Source organism: Kogia breviceps, chromosome 4 (genome assembly GCF_026419965.1).
Source record: "Kogia breviceps isolate mKogBre1 chromosome 4, mKogBre1 haplotype 1, whole genome shotgun sequence".
In the NCBI taxonomy this organism is placed as follows: domain Eukaryota; kingdom Metazoa; phylum Chordata; class Mammalia; order Artiodactyla; family Physeteridae; genus Kogia; species Kogia breviceps.
Window position 1 is genome coordinate 150,644,502 of NC_081313.1, and position 15,390 is coordinate 150,659,891.

The 15,390-nt window shown below is 55.4% G+C and overlaps 1 protein-coding gene across 2 annotated transcripts in view; it reads right to left on the minus strand.

Moving 5' to 3' along the window:
• The window catches only part of ADAMTS2 (ADAM metallopeptidase with thrombospondin type 1 motif 2), a 230,715-nt gene that overhangs the window by 68,740 nt on the left and 146,585 nt on the right, over nucleotides 1-15,390 (minus strand). The window lies entirely within an intron of this gene.

Below are 15,390 nucleotides of genomic sequence, written 5' to 3' on the forward strand. Positions count from 1 at the left end.
TGCCGGGACTGTCACTGGCAGAAATCACTCCTCAGTTGCTGCTGGTGGTTGTGAAATGTTGTCTACACTCATCACAACTTGGAAAGGGGGGTCATTTTAGACACACCACCAGATCTAATTTTTAATGTGTTAATTAAGAACAGATATTACTGTATCACAAAGGTGCTTTCTGTGTTCTGTTTTGATAACTGCGGCTCATACTATTGGCTTCATTTGTATCTCTTCACTCTTTTGTTATCATGTAATTTATTTTTTACATTTACAAACATTATTGGTGCAGGTGCCCATGGGCCTCACCAGATGTCAAAGGGGTCCACTGCACAAGAAAGGTGAGGAACCCTCCCTTCCCCACAGCACAGCCAGCATGACTTTCTGGAAACACTGGTCAGGTTAACCCTGGGCTCAGGGCCGACAAAGCCTTCCTTCCCACCCTCACACGCTCTCAGGATCTTACCTGGAACGGCCACCTCGTTGCCACCCACTTCATTCGTTCGCTTCCTGACAAAACCCTACTCTTCTGGAGGCCCAGCCTCGTGGCTGCTTCCTCCTGGAAGGGCCCCCAGGTCTGATCTGCTTCCCAGCGAGCACCAGGGTCCATTGCTTCCTGAGCTCTCAGTGTCCCCAACGGGACTGTGAGTTGCATGGCCACCTGCATTTTCCCTGCATGTCTCCAGCACTCAGCACGCAGCAGCACACAGCAGATACTCGGGACACCCTCGTCAAAAGAACCGATCCACTCATACCATCACTCAGTGGAGAGGCACGAACTGGCCTCCCTGTTTGCAGACCGAGCCCAGAGGCTGCTGACCTACCCTTTGTGAGGGCAGACCCCGCCAAGCATGCCTCCCAGAGCCCACTCTGTTATCTCAGGCCAGTGCCATACTCCCCCTGAATCCCAGCTTTTAGAATCTCTATCTGAGCAATGGTAATTGCTACCTATAAACAGTAGGAAAGCCCTTTGGGAAATCTGAGAGTTAGCAAGGAAAATCAATTCGTGATGGATGGGCCAGGCAGGCACATGGGGCATGCTAGACAAGGAGCCTGTTGGCTACTGTCACCGTTGCTGTGTGTTGAGACGGCACCAATGGGAAGGCAGAGCTAATGGGCATGGTGGGGTCCAGGGAGGCCACCAGTCAGCCAGAAGTGCGGCCCCTGCCGGAAGCCTCCTGCCCACAAATCTACCTTCCAATTACAATTTGTTTCTCTGCCCCAGTCTGGCTTTCCTGCAGGGAAGGAACGACTGATAGCCCTACGGGATGGTCACTGTGACTTGCTGCATGAGTCTGGAGAGGGTGGACCCTGGCACTGGGAGCCACCTGCCAGACAAGGTGACACCTGCAGCTGACAAGGTGGAGCCCTGGGAGGCTCTGCCAACTCACCCCTGCCGGGCTTTCCCTTCTGTACAACAAGAATGACAGTCCCCATGTCACAAAGTTTTGTGAGGACTAGACTTCCACACATGCATGATGGAATGATGTTGGTGGAAACAGGAAAACTGTATTAGTCACTGCTGCTAAGTCATATCGCCCCGCAGCCCCCCATGAGGTCACGGTGACCGGGTGCACATCCCCCAAACATGGAGGTCCTTGCCCACTTTTGAGGGTCAAACTAGACTTTTTGGTCCACAGTGAGACAATAGCCCTAAAAACTACTTTTTCTTAAGGGAGAGGATTTTTTTGTCTCCAAAGTATCGCTTGATCTCTCATAAGCAGAGCCTCACCAGTTTGGATCACGGAGTTTGACTGAAAGTCGTGGTGTAGAAAGGAAGAAGGCAGCGACACAGGGAGGGAGGTCCTGCTGCATGTGGGGTTGGGTTGGGGGAGGGCAGGCAGGAGAGGAGAGAGGGGAGAGAGACAGGAGTGAACGGCCAGCTTCACTTTACTCCCTTCCAACTCTGACTCTCAGGTCATGCTTCGAGTGGGGGGCCAGGGCGGGGCAGAGAGGGTAAAAACAGCCCCGATGTTTGGGAAGAAGAGGAAAACAGAGAGAGCTTGAACCTGCTCTCTGGGATCTGGGAGGGGACAGGTTCTTGTGAAGGAAGGGTGGCTTCAGAGAGCCGAAATGGAGTCCGGCTCCCAGCTATGCCTAGGGCATCCAGGGACAGTGGCAGGATAGATTGTTACGTGGAAGGAATTCAGGGCTGAGTTCGAAGAATTACCTAATTTTATGCTCCCAACAGCCCTTTGAGGCCAGAGGAGGGGGGTCAGCCCCTCCTGAGAGATGAGGAAGCTGAGGCTGGTCCCCAAGGGAGGAAGGAGATGCAGGGCTTCTTCTCAGTTCCTGGCCCAGACCCTGCCCATCGGGGCCCAGGATCCTCCTGTTCTCCTGGTCCCACCACTGGGGCTGATGGTGGCCACTCTCATCTCGGGTAAGGGGTCTTGTGTCCTTCTTGGATGCTGGGCAGGTCTGACCCTGACTCCCGATTCGAGAGACGGGAGGGTGCCAGAACCCTAGGATCCCCACCACCAGGCTCTGGACTCTGTGAGGCAGAGGCCCACCTCCTGCTGGGGGTGAGGCCAGGCAGTCAGAGCCAGGGGTTGTCAGGCTGCTGAGTTAGGGCCCAGCTGGGGAACTTCTGTCTTCTGAGCTGCCCATCAGTCACCAGCTCCTGTCAATTGGGCTGGGCATACCAACTCTGGCCTCAGAGACCAACTGGGCCTCCAGGACTACTGAGGAGCTAGACAAGGCACCTCCGGAGCACACCCAGCAGATAGCCAGCAAGGAGGCCAGGCCTGCTCTCGAGATGCCCCAGCCCTGCCCTCCCTGGTAGCCTTCCACTGTGGTGCACCTTTCACTGTTTTCTCCTAGGAAGCCTCTGCCCTTCCACACAGGGACACAGCTGCACACAGTTTGCTCCTCTTGGGGAGGAAAGGCTTCGAGCTGGGTGTGCCCCAGCCTCGCTCTACAGCACAGGCACCTCTTGGCGGCTGCTGGACCTTCTGGGTGGTCCCCAACCTGGATTCCCACTCACAAGCCCTCCCGGTGGCCTCACCTGAGGCCCGGCCCCCCGCAGGCCCCTCCCAAGCAGGTGGGACCCCCACGGTGACCAGGTGGCCTGGGACGTCTTCTTGCTCATTACGGTGGAGTGGCAGAATCCCTCCACCTGCAAACGGGTTCCCCTCTGGTGTCTGGCTCCCGATCCCCCGTTGCGACTCATCAGGAACAGAAAGGGCAGAATGCAGGGCTTGTGGGCCATCGAAGAGGCTGGCTCTGCTGAGGAGTGGGCCCTGCCCTGCCCCGCCAGGGCCACGCCAACTTTTCAGGGCGCTGTGAAATTGCTGTAGCCCCCTGAGGCCAGCTGCAGCCCACTCTCTACGGGATGCTGCCGGTGAGGCCAGAAGCCAGCAGGGCCCGTTGTGGTGTAGAGACCCCCGGGAATAAGTAAGATGCCCGGTAAAACACTTGCCTCCATAATAGGGACACAGCTACAACATTCCCGCCAAGCAGAGAGCTAACAGACATGGCACAAAGAGCCACAAAGACAAAAGGAAGCTTCCAGACATCTCCCTCCCAACTCCCCCTCCTCCCCTGACTCCCATTCCGTCTCCTCCACAGGCAGACAAGGGAGCAGCACCTTCCCACCTCGTGTCCCCCCCACGCATCATTCTCCCCGATGGTTGCCAATCAGAAAAGGTCTGACCTCCTGCTTCCTCTGCCTGAAACCCTCAATGGCTCCCTGGTGCCTTCAGGAACAGGCCTCAGCCCTCAGCCTGGCACTTGGGGCCCTCTCTAAGCTGGCCCTGGCTGGCTTCTCTGAGCTCCACTTCAGCTACTTTCCTCCAGGAACCCTCACTCCTGACAGCTCTGCCTTCTCGGAAGCCAGCTGCCCTCTCCTGCTGCTTGTGCGATGGTTCATACCTGGAGTTCCCTCTCCAGCCTCTGAATTCTTGAAATACAAGAGCATTTGAAAAAACAAAGAGCAATCAATGTATTTCAAAGGAGGAGGGCAGTTACCACCTTGGTACCCTCCCCCTACCGCCACCACAGGGCCTTCCCACTGCAACTGGGATAAAATCAAAGCCCTGCTCCCTCTTCTCAGGTTGCCCTCACCTTGCTCACCATGGTCCAGTCACTGCCCTGTGAGCTCCTTATGCAGGGAGCCCATCCCTACCTCAGGGCCTTTGCACTTGCAGTGCCCTCTGGTTTCTCATCCTCCTCCCCCAGCACGACTGTCCCCTGTTCAAAGTGAGACCTTAAAGTAGTTGCCCCCAGACTGGACTATGCACTTGATGTGGAGGCACCCCTCCTCCTCAGTCACTGCTGTGTCCCTAGCAGTGTCAAGCACACAGTAGGTGCTCAGTAAAGAGTTCTGAATGGGTGAATGAGTGAATAACGTTGGTAAACGTGCAACAAGAGGAAATAGGCAAAATGTGTGACAGCAGCAGGGTGCACGATGCCCTGTAATGACCAAAGACCCAGCTAAGTGCCCAAGTGCCTCCCCACCCCCACCTGTCCTCCCGAGGCCTGTGTGCTCACCTCTGCCCAGACCGCAGGAGGAGGGGAAGCAGGGACAACGTCCTTGAGCCCTGTCTGAGAAATTGATCCTAGAATCTTTAAACCTTGGGGAAAAGGTTCAAAGCCGCAGCCCTTCTCTGTGCAGAGAGAGGCCAAGAGCTCTCTTGTTTGGGGAAATACATCGTAATGCGCCTTTTGCTTATGCAAAGATGCAGCCAAGTTTCTGTTCTGGAATAGACAATAAGGAAGGACACAGGCTCTGCATGATAATGTAAAAGTTTGCTTTCTTTGTGGCAGAGTTCTGCCCTGGGCGACCTGTGAGCCCTGGCAGGTGCCCTGAGGCTGCTGGGCAGAGGTGACTTTCTACCCTGCCAGGGTGGAGGGACAGGTCAGGACAGAGGGGGCTGGTCCAGGTCTTGGGGCTCCTACTGAGGCAGACAGGGGCAGAGAGGCTGTTTGGGTTCCCAACCCTTACGCCCAACTTTCAGGAAAGTTACCACCTCTTCCCTTGAGTCAAGCTTTGGTAACTAAGAAGGAGCCCGAGCACCCTGGGGGGAGAAGCCAGGCCTGGAGGAGTCTGTCGTGAGGCCTCAGGAGGTAGGCACATAGCCCGTTTTGTTTTGTGGCTTCTCCAGGAACCCTTGACATAACTGGGAAGAAGGCTGGTCTCTCTGACCCCCCAGGAGAAGGCTTGGACCGCCACGGTGGAGGTGGAGGTGAAGAAAGTGCTGTAGAACCTGGGGCAGAAAGTCTGCGGGCTTCCAGTGAGTATTTTCATTCGTGTACATCTCATGACACATAAACGGGACTGCAAAAGCCCAGTCTCATTGTGAGAATAAACATTCCCTTTGCAGATCTTCTTTACCACTCGTTTCTCAGCAAATGCTCCGTAGGCAAAGCAAGAACAAACACGACTCTGGCCTCTGCTCAAAATAGCAAACTGTCACGAAATGCAAATGGGCAGGACAGGAATTACTAAGGTCGTACTGTGCACAAAAATGGGAGGCAGGTGGAGCCCCTTCTTCAGCCCCCAGGACCCCCACTGTGACTCCTCTCACGAAGGTGAAACCGTTCAGTCCCCAACCCTGCATGAGGCCACACTCTCCTGGGCCTGGGGACATCTCTGCAGGTCCCCAGGGTGGGGACAGGGGCTCCTCCACCCCCAGGCAAGTAGGTCGATGACCAGAATCTAGGTGGAGGCTCAACAAATGTTTACTGTGCAAATGAAGGAACAAAGCTGCCTTAAACAACTGCCCATGTTGGCGCTGATTACTTCCAAGACGCTGCCCATACCTCATCACTTCATCAGGTTGCATGGGTTCCAGGGGGGGTTCGGCCACCATCTTACCCTGTGACTTGGGCTTGGTACTTTGCCTGTTTGAGCCTCAGTTTCCTCATCTGTGAAATGGAGGCAGTACTAGTTCTAGCCCCTCAGGCTGTATCGAGGACCGACCTCAACACTATATTTAAAGCATCCAGCAAAATCCCAGGCACACAGCACAGACTCAGCAGAGCTGTCATCAAATGACAGAAGGTCAAATACCCTGAGTCCTTTCTCTGGGCCCACCCTGGGCTCTCCTCAGGGTCACCGGGAAAGGCCTGCCTGGATTGCGGTGCACAGCCAGGATGTTTTCCAGAGTCCATGCTGGGACTCACCAGGTATCCGTGTGTGACCCAGACCTGGGGTTCTCCCTGCCAGCTCCACCACGGGGTAACCAACAGCCACACCACCACTTGGGGCCCAACCTTCCCACTCACCATCCGAGAACTCATCAGAAAGGGATAATGCCACAGAACAGGGAAGGACGGACCCTGCTGAGGCCGCAGGACACAGAATGACTCATCTGAGGCCAAAGGCTAGAGCCCACCATCCCCCCAAGGCCAGTTTGGAGGTCACTGATAGGAAGGAGCAGAGAGAAGGCAGGGATCTTTTTGTGTGTGTGTGTGTGGTACGCGGGCCTCTCACTGTTGTGGCCTCTCCCGTTGCGGAGCACAGGCTCCAGACGCGCAGGCCCAGTGGCCATGGCTCACGGGCCCAGCCGCTCCGCGGCATGTGGGATCTTCCCGGATCGGGGCACGAACCTGTGTCCCCTGCATCGGCAGGCAGATTCTCAACCACTGTGCCACCAGGGAAGCCCTGGCAGGGATCTTGATTCTTGTTGGCAGAGGCCCTGGCCCTGGAGAGCCCTGGGATGTCACCCATGAGCTCCTCAGCCCTCCCTGACCAGAGCCCTGAGGGCCTGGCTTGGAGTCTCCTCCAGAGCAAGCACTTCAGGGAGGCCCCTGGTGGCAACACCTCGTGGCATCCTCACCGGCCCCCCACCCCATCCCTGTCTCAGAGCCTGTGAGCACGACCCCACCCCTGTGATGTGAGCAACTGGGCACCAGAATGTCATTTGAAAAAACAATGAGTTTTTGTCCCTCCTATAATTCATATTCTTCTGTTTCCCTATCACCATGTGACCCAAGGAAAGAAAGAGGGAAAATGCCACCATGGGGAGGGGGGCCATGGCACCTGGGAGGTCCCTGGGGAGGGGAACAGGGGAGAAGCAACTGTCCTGGTTGATGTAGGCTAGGGGAGGAGGCTGAGGAGAGGTAGGAAGTCAGACCCAGGGTTATGGCCCCTCACCCCTGCTGCTGCTCGCCACACACCTTTAGGGTCAAGCACAGACCCTGAGAGCTACGGATCCTGCTCCCCACTTGGACCCTAAGAGGAGACCACACTGCAAGAGCAGAGTCCCCTCCCAAGGTGGCTCTAGCGGGAGGTGAGAAACGGGAGGGGCTCCTGTGAGTAAACTGGCCTCCGTAGTGGCCTGGAACACCCCCAGCCCCTGAGAGGTGTGTGTGGGCTCCAGAAGCTCCTGGCTACGCTGGTCAGGGTGGGAGAGGCTTCAGAGTGGATGGGTCATCACGGCACCAGACCTGGACCAGGTGGGGCTCAGCATACCTGAGCAGTCCAGGTAAAGATTCTGGGGCCAGACCTGACAGCAAAAATGGCGAGGACTCAGGCCAGCCTCTCCCCACTGCCACTAGGGCCCCAGGGTCCCCCACGTGATGAGAAAGAAGCGAGGGATCCTGCCTACCAGGCACTGACACAGAAGAGACTAAGGAAACCCTGACCGTTCACTCTGTCACCTGTGCCTTTGGCTCACCAGGAAAGGTGTCCCTCCCAGCAAAATTCGCAAGCTCCACAGCAACCCTCCTTGCAGCATCACAGCCCACTGCCAGAGCTGTCTGCTGCGAATATATCCCTCCTCCAGAGTGAAATCCCTCGGCACGATTCCTAACCCCCAGAATGTAAGGAGCCACCTAGGAACACAGTGCGAAACACTCCTGTCCTGCGTGCAGCACATGGCCCCTCGCACCACGAGATTCTGTTTGAGTAGCTGCACTGTCTTGGCCGCCTCTGTCCCCGGGCAGGGCAGTGTGTTAACCACCTGGGCCCAGGCGCCCGGAAACGTGGAAGAAGAGAACAAATAGGCAGCTGAGAAGATGGATGAACATACCCTGCTACACAGGGAGCCCAGAACCAAAGGCAGAGGCGCTGAGTTCTCGGACACACAAGTACCTGCCCCAGGTCACTTCAGGGTCAGAAGGGCCACAGGAGCCCACAAGGCCCGTCTCATCGCTAGGCTCAGGTGGGGAGGGGCATGAGCCTGCCCCACCCCCGCACCTGGCTGCCTCCCTTTCACTCTGCCGTGTACAGTGGACATTCCCCCAGAGCTTGCTAGGCTCACTTGGATGCTGCTCTCCTCCAGGCCGTTCCCTCTGCTGCACCATCACGGCCTCGTATCCCTTCATTTGTTTGTTAGTCTGCTAACTGCCACCTCCCTCCACTGGACCTGTCTGTGCCCGCTGAGAGCTGGGGCCTCTTCTGCATCCTTAGCTGTTGCATCCTCAATGCCTAGAACCCAGCTGGCTCCCAAAGCTTTAGGATCAATGCAAGCTCCCCCGTTCTGGCCAGCTCTAGCCTCCGAGGCCTCCCTGCCCTGCACCCCAGTGGCTGTCCCACTCCAGGCCTCCCATTCCCAGGACACGCTGAAGGTCTACACAGAATTGCACCCTCCCCACCTTGTCCACTTCGGAAGTGCCAACTTGTGGTCAATCAGCTCAAGGCTTACCTCGGCTCTGACCTCCCCAGCCAGGCCCTTGTCCTTCCAGCTGTGCTAAGGCAAGCCAGTGTGTCCCCAAGAGAGCCAAGCTTCTCGAGGACAAGAGCTGGGCTGGTTCGGCAGGTGTCGTGGATGAAGGAACAAAGCTGCACCTCGTTGGTCAGCTCTGACCTTTCCAGACCTGTGAAAGGTGCCTCCTCACAGCACTACCTTTCACCTCCTGCACCCTGCAAGTGAGCATTACTACCCCCCGTTTACCTACTGGGGAACAGAGGCTCAGAGAAACTGGGAGATTCACCCATGTGAGCATGCGTGGGAACCTGGGCAAAGTCTCTGGGAAGCAATTTGGCAAATCTGCTGAAATTAAAAGTGTACATTCCTATGACCTGGTGATTCAAACTTCCAGCATCTATGGTGGAGACAAATAGCCTTGAGCTTTAAGGAAGAAGGAACAAGAACACTTATGCTACTGGTACTTCTTTTCCATGGACAGATAAAGCCTATTTTTTAAAAAAATATGTATTTATTTATTATTTTGGCTGCACTGGGTCTGAGTTGTGGCATGTGGGATCTTTTAGTTGCAGCATGTGGGCTCTTAGTTGCAGCATGCACGTGGGATCTAGTTCCCTGACCGGGGACTGAACCCGGGCCCCCTGCAATTGGGAGCATGGAGTCTTAAACACTGGACCACCAGGGAAGTCCCAGATAGAGCCTATTTTTTATGGGAGTCGGTGGGACCACAGTCACTCTATGAGAATTCATTTACTCATTGATTTGTTCATTCACAAGACATTTCCTCAACACTTACTCTGTGTCTGGCTCTTCGCCAGGTGCTGAACATGCAAAACCAGGTAAGCAGACCCTCTGAATCTGACATTAAATTTCTGGCATCTTTGTGTGAACCCCTAACCCCCCTGAGACATGCCAACAAAGGGCCCCCTGGGCAGTGGAGGAGAACTCCAGCGTCACTCAGCTACAACTCCTGAGGCACAGGGGGCAGCCAAGGAGGAACCTGGATGGGAGGGACAGCCAGACGGGAAGTGGTGCTCTCTGCTCTTCTAGCTCGGCTGTCACCTCCTTGCTGGAGCTTGCGGGAGACAAGCTCTGCCGCTGCCCAGAGCTGTCACCAAGGAGTGACACTACCCGGCCCTCATTTGGGGGACTCTCACTCCTGCTTTGACAACTGCCAGCTCCCCCAGGGAGGCCAAGGACAGGCTGCTCTGAGGCTTCCCTCATCAGCTTTCAGGGGACCTCCCAGAGTGGGGAGGGAGGTGTGGGGGAGTCCGGGGGCAGGAGAGTGCTGCACACTTCAGGGAAGAAGAGGCAGAGGTAAGGACAGGCCTCGGCTCCCCCCATCAGCAAGTTCTCCGCCTGCATCATCATACCTGGGAGGAGGGGGCATCTACTGTCCACCCCCGTCCCCAGTGGAATGTGACTTCAGGCAGGAAGGGCCTCAGACCTGCTAACACGACATTCTCAGCACCTAGAACTGTGGTCTGGCACATAGCAGGTATTCTAGAGACATGCACTAAGTGAATGAGTGGGTCGGTAGGTGAGCAAACCCTAGAGAGAACAGGGAGACACAACAGAGGAAGAAGCCAAGGGGAAAAGCCAGGAGAGTCATGGATGGAAAAGACAGTCAGAGCCGTGGACAGCGGGGAGAGGACTGGCACCCAGGCCGAACCTCACAGGGCCACTGGGGCAACGTAGAGCCATCATATAAGTGCCCCCTTGCCTGGGGCCAGCATGTGTGAACACTCAGCCTCTTAGGCCATAGGGAGAGGCATTTCCAATAGTAAAAGACATGAACCCCAAACTCCCTAAGAGAGATGTTTCTGCCTCTTTAGACCCCAAAGCAAACTCATGACTCCCCTGACAGTATGTTGGTGGATCCCAAGCCCCTTAGCCTGGCACAGGAGGCTTTGCCAACCTCATTCCTGCCTCTCCCCAAGCACCCTACACTCCAGTCGGGCCCAACCTTGCACTGTGATGTGGAGATGCCGCTGAGCCTTTACACGATGCTCCCCTCCTGGTCAACTCTGCCTCTGCATTAGGGGCAGCTCAAGGGGCCCTCATCTGAGGCACCCTTCCCTGTCACCCTGTGGTACTTGCATGATCAGCAGGCATATTAACCAGGATGAAATTACATATTCCTTGCCCTGCTCTCCACCCCTCCCGTGCTCCAATCTCTCTGAACATAAGGACATGACTGCCCGCTTCTGCACCCCAGTGTCCAGAGTGGGGCCCATTTAGACCAGGGTTCTGAGAGCGTCCAAGGAGCGAATACATGACCAGGGACAGCTCACACTTGAGGCATGCTCTCCATGTGCCCAGAGCGCCACTAAGCACTTTTCTGGTGTTTAACTCAAGCCATGCTCACAACAGCCCTAGGAGGTGCACTAATTATCCCCCATCACGGCATACAGCAGGGCAGGGCAGGCAGTAGCTTCCTTTCTTCTAGGCCTGAAGGAACAATCCACCCGCTGACCGGCCAGTCCTGTTCTGATTCACGAGTGCAGTGTGAGGTCTTAATTTCAATTTGTTGCCAACATTGAAAAGTAATAACATTTCCTGTAAAAGTTGGATTTCCAGCTTCTCGGCGGGGTGGGGTGGGGAGCTCACAAGAGTGTGCCTGTTTATTCCCAAAGGACCACAAGTGAATGGAACCCAGGAGGGGATCTCCAGAGGTGTAGCCTCTCCTGTCGCCCCAGTCCCCACCACTCCCTATTGTCCACAGCCTGGACACCCTGATTAGGCCTCCTGCCTGGCTCCTGTCAGCATCTGAGAGCGCTGCCCTCTTCTAAGTACTGTATCAGCCTCACACACTGCTGGCCCTCATAGTCATACTTCCTGGTGACACACAGGGCCATGCTCTCAGGCCAGTAGGACAAGCATGAGGAACAGGAACAGTGCCAGGAACGTCCGGCTGTGGCCACAGCACCAGCAGACCCTGGGGCCTGGGGAGCTGCTGTATGACAGTGGGAACTTCTTCTCCCCATCCTCACATCCTTTGCTACGGCCAGGCCCAAACCCAAATGTGTCCCTCTTGCCCCGGGAGCGCTGCTTGCTTCCCTTCAGCTTAAGGGAACCAAGTTTCAGTGTCCACTTTCAGAGATGTTTTTCTCTTCCCCAGGAACCAGAGCCAGAGACACGTGAATGGGACTTGGGTCTGCGCTTTCCCCCTGGCGGGTTTGCAGCTCTGTGGCCAGTTCACGAGATCACCCCCGAGACGGCAGAAAACATTCCTGTCCTGTCGCTGCCTTCCCCACCATCACCACGTGTCCCCAGCATTCTTGGAAGTTGATGAGAACTGGAGCCCATGTGCCTCTGATTGTTTGCAAATGCTGGCAAGGCTTTGGTGAGCCCAGGCCAATTTCTGGATTAAATTAGAAAAGAAAAGAGGGAAAATATCTGAATCCTGGCAAAGGCAGAAATCATTCAACAAAAAATGCTTAAGAAAATACTGTACAGAGGACTGATCCCACACTAGGAAGGGTCAAAGGGTATGGCCTCGGCTCTGAAAGCTCAGAAGCCCCTTTGGATCCCATGTTCTCCATGAGCCTAAGGAGTGTGTCTGCCCCTGACAGAAGAGATGCTTGGCGTGGGGGTGGGGGGCCAGGAATTCTTCCAGAACATGAGCAATTAGCCCAGGTGGGAGGGGCAGCTCTGCTGTCCCAGAAATCTTGCTCCTCCTACTATGTTGTTTTAAAATGCTCACTCAGTTGCTTTAAAAAGAATCCCCAAAGTGACCTCACAGACCCATGGCTGGCAAAGCTGGGGTGGGGGTGGGCTGGGGTCTGAGCAGGCAGAGGGTGGAGCTCAGCTCAAGTGTGAGGTTCCTGCAATGGCCAGCAAGAAAGGGTTGCTCTAGCTGCAGGGGCTCAGAGGCCTGAAGAGGAAGAGAGGGAGCTTGTCTCCGGGGGGTACCTCTTGTCAGTGAGTGAGCCAGTCTTTATGGGTCTGAGTGTGTGGGAGGTTTAAAGATGAAGAAACCAACTTCAGGGCAAGGCAGGAACTTTGCCAGGTAGGTAAAAGCCAGGATTAGGTTGCAACTGCTTCTGACTCCAAAGCTGGTCCTCATTCTACGCCCAATGCTTCCCTAACACGTATGCCCGTGTGCACTGGCAACAGTGGGAGGCAAATGCAACTATAAAGTGCTGGGGCCACAGCTCAAGGTGGGCCCTAAGCAAGCAGAAGATTTCTTTACACCCTGAGAGCGAATACTTCTTGAGAGCCGGGTAGTGGCTTTGTGGGCCATATGGTCTCTATCCCAACTACTGAGCTCCACCATTGTAGTACATAAGCAGCCATAGACAATTCATAAATGAATGGCATGGCCACGTCCCAGTAAAACTTTATTTTCAAAAACAGATGATGGGCCGGATTTGGGCTATAGTTTTGGCAACCCTGCTTTAGATGCTCCAGTTCATCTTGAAAAATTCAGGTGAATTTTGCTTTAACTCAGTAATATGTCCCAGTTTGCTTTCATATAAAATTTATGTTTTATTTTGTTTTGTTTTTTATGGTACGCGGGCCTCCCACCGTTGTGGCCTCTCCCGTTGCGGAGCACAGGCTCCGGACGCGCAGGCTCAGCGGCCATGGCTCACAGGCCCAGCCACTCCGTGGCGTGTGGGATCCTCCCGGACCGGGGCACGAACCCGTGTCCCCTGAATCGGCAGGCGGACTCCCAACCACTGCGCCACCAGGGAAGCCCAAAATTGATGTTTTAAAATGCTTGCCATTTGGAAAAAGTGGCACTTTAGGGGGAGACACCTCACATCTGTACCATGGCCTCAGCAGCCTCTGGCAGGCCTCCTGAGAGGACGTGCTCCCAGGAGCAAAGAGCCGTCTTCTGGGGCAGGTCGTCACCCAACACACTGGCCTGCCTCACATCTAGAAGGAGTGCAAGCAGAGCAGCAGCTCAGTCAGGCAGCAGTGCTAGGTCTCTATGGATCCTGAGAGCCCGAGCAACCACCAAGGCCTTTGGTTGCTCAGGGAAGAGTAGGATTGAAATTAATGCTTCAGTTAAATGCTATAAGCCATATAGGAAGCACTAGTCTTGTGCCTAAGTTTTATATTTCTTGAAGTCCTGGCATGAATAGGTTTTACTTTTAAAAGTGCATTTGTAAACATATTACTTTAATAATGGCTCTCGAGTATTCCCCGAAGGCATTCCTCCCTGGCCTCCCATTCACCTGAGCCCAGAGAAGACCCACTGCCCACGCCTGACAAGGTAACTGGAGGTGCCGCGAACATGAGGGCTGCGTCACTGCACGGCTCCTTGGGGTGCCAGGCTCGCACTGCCACAGCACTGAGTTTGAAAGCACAGACTAGCTCAAGGGCCAGCACCAGAGTCAGCAGCAGGCACGTTCAGGTGTGTTGACTGCCTCCCAGCCTGGGAGCTCCAAGCAAGGCAGGAGGCCTGTTTCCAAGGAAGAGGGGTCAACAGGACCGAAGTTCCCAGTGCAGAGGGGGGCCCGGGCAGGGGGGAGTTCCTTGTCCTCAGGGCTGAGCCTGGTGAAGGTCAGAAGATGAGCCAGAGTTGAAGACTTGGGAGGAGCAGGAACGGGATGGCGGCAGGGGCAGGCCAGCGCTGGAGAGGCACACCTAAGTAGGGGACCAAGGCGGGAGCCAGCAGGAGTGTGGGGCATGGACCCTGGAGGAGCCAGCATGGCTGGAGGGGCCGCACATCTGCCAGTGCTCCCAGCTCCATCCTCATGGCCTACTGGTGGTGGAATCGAGACCCCTCCTCCCTCAAACATGTGCACGAGGCTCTCCGGCAGCCTTCCCCAAGGGGTCCCAGCTTCTCTGGCCCGGTTAAAGGACCCTGGGCCCAGGACACAGGGCTTCATCCTGGGTTTGCCAGCAATCTCAAGGCTACGGTGTACGAGAGGTAAAAATCAGTGCAGAGGGCCCCAAGGGATGAGGCCTCAACCCGCAGCCTGGCCTCAGTGCTCAGAAGGCACCAGTTTTCTTCATCTGGGCAGAGAGCCAAGAGCGGTGGTAGATTTGAGCTGAGCCTCCGGATGAGTAGAGGATGGGGATGGGCTATAAGAACAGGCCCTGAGGCAGGAAGCACAGGCTCAGGTTCCTGGGTTCGGGGGCGAGTGACCAGGACCCGCGCCCAGGAGGGCTCTGCACTTGGGCTTAATGCTCTGTGGTTACCATCTTGAAATTCATCACTTTACCTTTGAATTTGTGTTTTGTGAGTGAAATCCGCTGGGACAGGGAAGCCTTGGCTCACATGTGGTGGTCCCACTTCCATAGGACAGGCTCCTGGCTTCCTACTCCCCACTCAGTGACCACTGCAGGGGCCTGCATGCAGGTGCAGGGAGGGTCAGGTGGACACATGTGCCCTGGGGCATCTTGGGGCAGGGCATGACCTGGGTTGGGGTGGTTGGCCCGTGGGAAGGGGAGATGCCCTGTGTTCTTTCAGTGGCAGCTGTCGGGAGACAGGACAGGCAGCTGTCAGGCCCCGGGGGCACACCTGCATCGCTGGCCAGGACCGGGGGCCCTCAGGGAGTGCTCCCTCATGGCTCCACTCCTGGGGGGCCTCTCTTCCTCCTCCCAACCTTCTTAAGTCTGGTTGGTGCTTTGTCTGAACTTCTGGTCAGTCTGTGGCACCCTTCAGGCACAAGCCATAAAGTACAAATCTGCTTAATTTTGGTGATTCCCTATGATAGTTAAATGTTCTAATATCTGCATTTAAGACAGGTCTTGTACGATATAAAGATGAATGGTAAAATGCACGATTATAATTAAAAATCCTAATTTTTCTTCACTTAGAGTGATAATAAAGAGAAAATTTTAAATCTTGACAAGT